General features: G+C 49.9%; 1 long non-coding RNA gene across 1 annotated transcript; it reads right to left on the bottom strand.

Annotated features, from left to right (window-relative positions):
- Positions 1-2270: 2270 nt before the first annotated feature.
- LOC116555387 lies at positions 2271-2851 on the bottom strand. Its single transcript, XR_004270516.1, has 2 exons — positions 2554-2851; positions 2271-2456 (listed from the first exon to the last, which is right to left on the bottom strand). It is a non-coding gene; the product is annotated as an uncharacterized LOC116555387 (long non-coding RNA).
- Between the last annotated feature and the right edge of the window lie 2362 nt (positions 2852-5213).

Raw genomic sequence — 5213 nt, 5'->3', positions numbered from 1 at the left:
TTCATTTTGTCTCACTGTCAGTGAGCTCTAATCACAGATCAGACCTGGAGGACTCACTTCCCTGAGAGTGAGCCAATGTCCCAGCGTGGGGCTCGGCCTGGATGTCGGGCAGCAGGTGGATCAAAACAAAGGCCAAGAGCCCTGGTCCCTGGGGGAAGGGGCTGCCTTAGGGGAACGTCTCTTGCTCCATGGGGCACAAAGTGTACATGGATTAGAACTCTATTCAAGCTTGGCTGGGCGCAGTGGCTCACGCCTGTAATCCCAGCACATAGGGAGGCTGATGGGGGTGGATCATGAGGTCAGGAGATCGAGACCATCATGGCTAACATGTGAAACCCTGACTCTACTAAAAATACAAAAAATTAGCCAGGTGTGGTGGCATGCACCTGTAGTCCCAGCTACTCAGGAGGCTGAGGCAGGAGAATCACTTGAACCCAAGAGGCGGAGGTTGCAGTGAGCTAAGATCACGCCACTTAACTCCAACCTGGATGACAGAGTGAGACTCCATCTCAAAAAAGACTCTATCTCAAAAAAAAAAAAACAAAAACAAAAAAAACTGTATTCAAACTTGCTTAAGCAAACCGGGAGATTCACTGTCTCACTTCTGTGGGAATTCCAGACAGGACTCTGACTGGAAGGCAAGGTGGATCCAGGCACTCAAGAGAAACTTCAATGGGTTGGTCTCATTCTTTTCAAGCCCCGTGTGCCAGGGATGCTGACCACAGTTGTGGCCCCTGCCACAACTTCCCCATCTGCCGTCCCAGCCCCCAGCCTGGCATGAGTTCTCGAAACAGGTATCAAAACCTCATCAGGGCACTAGCTAGTGACAGCTGGAATGATTTTACCCTTCAGGCAGGGCTTCCGGATTTAGGAAATAAAACTGCAGTCTTTGGACATAATTATACAAAGACATTGTATGTTTATCTGAAATTCAACACCCACAGTGGGAAGAGGAAGCTTTTGGTTTTTTTGTTTGTTTGTTTCTGTTTTTTGAGACAGAGTCTGGCTCTGTTGCCCAGGCTGAACTGCAGTGACGCGATCTCAGCTCACTGCACCCTCCGCCTTCCAGGCTCAACTGATTCTCCTGCCTCAGCCTCCTGACTAACTGGTCTACCACCACGCCCAGGTGATTTTTGTATTTTTAGTAGAGACGGGGTTTCGCCATCTTGGCCAGGTTGGTCTCGAACGCGACCTCAAGTGATCCACCTGCCTCAGCCTCCGAAAGTGCTGGGATTACAGGTACGTGCCATTGTGCCTGACCCCACACACTGTCCTGAGCACTTATCAATTCATTTCATTTCATTCTTTTAACAACCCTACGAAGTAGGCACCATTTTCCCATTTTATGGATTAAGAACTGGAGGCACGGGGTGTTTAAATACCTTGTTCAAGGTCACAGTTGGTGAGAGACAGAGCCAGGATTCAACCCTAGGCCGTCTGGCTCCAAGTCCACATGCTTAACCACCACACCACGTTGCCACTCCCCACCCCACAGAAGCAAGAGGAGGTCCTTTCAGGGGCAGCTAAAGGAGAAGTGATCTCAGCCCTTCCCCGGAGGGGTACGGGGGAGCAGCTGGACCTCAGGTGGCCCAGCCTCAGCACAAAGCCTATCTTCAGTGCCCTCTGTCTGGAAAATACTGGGGCTCCCAGAGAATGTACCAGAAATAGAGGCCACTTCCTAGGCTCCAATGGAGGGAAAAAAGCCCTGGCCTGAAGACTCAGATACTGACCAACTCTACCACTGCCACAAGCAGACGTGTTGGCTATGTGACTGTGGACCCATCACTGTCCCTTTCTGGCCTATTTCTTCCTCTTGCACATAAGCAGATTGAGGGTTAATCCCCAGATCCTGAGTGCCCGGGGTTCTCTCTGGGGAAAAGCTAGGGGTGAACTAATACCCCAGCCTGTGGTGGACTACCAACTGCTCTGGCCTCAACAGCCCCAGGTGTTGGAAGAACAAGACTCCCCCTTGTACCCCCCCCACCCAGACACGGAGTACCAGCGGCTCCTGGGCCCTAGCAGAAGGCCCAACATTGGCCCCAGCTTCCTCCTGCACAGCACTCTCTAGTTTACACTCAGTCCTCCCCCTGCCAGGCTGGGGCGAGTTCTGCCCCTGCCACAACTTCCCCATCTGCCATCTTAGCCCCCAGCCTGGTGTGAGTTCTTAAAACAGGCATCAAAAACTCACAAGGGCACTGGCTAGTGCCAGCTGGAGTGATTTTGCCCGGCAGGTAGGGTTTCCAGATTTAGGAAATAAAAATGCAGTTTCCGGACATAATTATACAAAAACAGTACGTGTTTATCTGAAATTCAAATTTAACCAGGCAACCTATATGTTATTAGGCAGCCCTGCACTTGGGGGACATTGCTGGTATCTGGAGACAGTTTTTGATGATCCCAGCTCAGGAGTGCTACTGGCATCAGGGAGGTCGACGCAAGGGATGCTGCTCAGCACCCTGCAGTGCACAGGACAGTCCCCACCACAGTGGCACGTATGCTGAGGGTGTGAAACCTCCACCCGATGGCCTTCCCAACCATGGCACACATGCTCACCTGCCATCTAGGGAACTTGTCAGAGGAAATCGTGGTGATCCTTACATGAAAGTCAGGGAAACTGAGGCACAGGTGAACTGTCTTATTCAAGGTCACAGTGGAATCTTTCCTTCTCTAATAAACTCGTTAGTTCTTCTAAACATAGAGTCATGCAAGCCCAGCCAGGAAACACAGGTGGGGAGAGGGGTTAGATAGAGCCTTTCAGAGTCCTCAGGCCCCTGGGACTGGGATCCTTTGGGGCTGGGTAAGGCAGCCCCAGAAAGGGAGAGGAACCACACTGACCCGACAGTTGTCACTACCAAGCTGTTATCAATTGTGCCACCAGGAGGCAGTAGAGACTGGGAAATAATTCAGCAGGCCTTGCCCTCCCCAGAGATGCAAGGAACTCATCAGTCCTGGCACCGCCCCCTCCTGTCCCCCATCACCTGCCCCCCCTCCTTCCCCGCCTCCCCTGGCCCAGAGTCTGATGCAGCTGCTCTAGAACCGATGCCAGGCATCTGCTTTTTTTTTAAACTGCTCTGAGGTGATTCTGTGTTGCAGAGAGGATTGTGAAATGCTGGTTTTAGGCCTTGGTTTTCTACTTTTCATTTTCTTAAGACAGAGTCTCACTGTGTCATCCAGGCTGGAGTACGATGGCACAATCTCAGCTCACTGCAACCTCTGCTCCCCAGTTCAAGCAATTCTCCTGCCTCAGCCTCTTGATTAGCTGGAATTACAGGTGCCTGCCACCACGACTGGCTAATTTTTTTGTATTTTTAGTAGAAATGGGGTTTCACCATGCTGGCCAGGCTGGTCTCAAACTCTTGACCTTAAGTGATCTACCCACTTTGGCCTCACAAAGTGCTGGGATTACAGGTGTGAGCCACCGCACCCATCCCGGCCTTGGCTTTCATCCCTGATTGTACAGCAGAATTATCTGCAAACTTTAAAAACCCGCTACAGTGGTTTTGTAAAGTTTATCCATGGGTGATAAACAAATGTCATATACACAGACAACAGAATATGAGTCAAGTGAAAGAAAGAGAACTCTAACACATGGCCAGGTGCAGTGGCTCACACCTGGATCCCCAGCACTTTGGGAGGTCAAGGTGGGCAGATCACGCGGTCAGGAGTTCGAGACCAGCTTAACCAACATGATGAAGCCCCATCTCTAGTAAAAATACAAAAATTTGCCAGGCTTCGTGGCGTGCACCTGTAATCCCAGCCACTCGGGAGGCTGAAGCAGGAGACTCACTTGAACCTGGGAGGCAGAGGTTGCAATGAGCTGAGATCACGCCACTACACTCCAGCCTAGCCAACAGAGCAAGACGGCATCTCAAAAACAAACTCTGACACAAGCTACAATATGGACGAACCTTGAAGATATTGTGCTAACTGAAGTAAACCAGACACAGAAGGACGAACACTGTAGTTTCTGCCAATAGGAGGCTCCTAGAGTAACGAGATTCACGGAGTAGGAATCAGGACACTGGTTGCCAGGGGCTGGGGGAGGAGGCGGAAATGGGGAATTTGTGTTTTTACAGGCACAGAGTTTCCCTTTAGGAAGATGAAAATGTTCCGAAGAGGATGGTTGCACGGCAGTGTGAATGTACTTAATGTCACTGAATGGGACACTCGAAAATTGTTAAAATGGGCCAGGCACAGTGGTTCACGCCTGTGACCTCAGCACTTTGGGAGGCCTGAGGGGTGTAGATCGCCTGATCTTAGGAGTTCCAGGCCAGTGTGGGGAACATGGTGAAACCTCATCTCTACGAAATACACAAAAAATTAGCTGGGTATGGTAGCTTGCACCTGTGGTTGGGAGGCTGAAGTGGGAGGATCGCTTAAGCCTGGGAGGCAAAGGTTACAGTGAGCTGCGCTTGGGCCACTGCACTCCAACCTGGGTGACAGAGTAAGACCCCATCTTGAAAATAAGTAAATAAATAAAATGGTAAATTTTATCTCATATTTCTATTACAATAAAAAAAAATACTGCCAGGTGCAGTGGCTCACGCCTGTAATCCCAGTACTTTGGAAAGCCAAGGTGGGCAGATCATGAGGTCAGGAGTTTGAGACCAGCCTGGCCAACAGGTGAAACCCTGTCTCTACTAAAAATGCAAAAATCAGCCGGGCGTGGTGGTGCATGCCTGTAATCCCAGCTACTCAGGAGGCTAAGGCAGGACGATCGTTTGAACCCAGATGGCAGTGGTTGCAGTGATCCGAGATTGTACCACTGCACTCCAGCCTGGGCGACAGAGTGAAACTCCATATAGACTCCCACTATATCTGTATAGTGGAAAATATATGCTGGGTTTCACAATTAAAGGCTTAAGATCATTCCACAAAACAAAAGCACAAAGGCCTATGTCCAAGTCTTTCCCTACACTAATAAAAGTGTCTGGGGCTTGAGTCCCAAAAACTGCCATTTTCTTAGTGTCCCAGAAGAATTTAACGTGCAGTCACGGTTGAGAATCCCTGCTTTAAGATCATCCCACAGTCTCCGCACCCTGGAAGAATTATTGCTGCTCTAGCCATTTATCTTTTGTGGTGGTATTAAAATATGCCCATAGGTTCTTTTATACTCTTCCTTCAAGAGGTAGAAATTGATCAAGCATGTTGCCTCATGGCTGTAATCCCAACACTTTAGGAGGTTGAGGCAGAGGGATCCCTTCAGCTTAAGA

This window comes from Sapajus apella, unplaced genomic scaffold, assembly GCF_009761245.1.
Source record: "Sapajus apella isolate SASKATOON/1434 unplaced genomic scaffold, GSC_monkey_1.0 scaffold15, whole genome shotgun sequence".
Lineage (NCBI taxonomy): Eukaryota > Metazoa > Chordata > Mammalia > Primates > Cebidae > Sapajus > Sapajus apella.
This window is presented reverse-complemented; position numbering and strand designations above follow the sequence as displayed.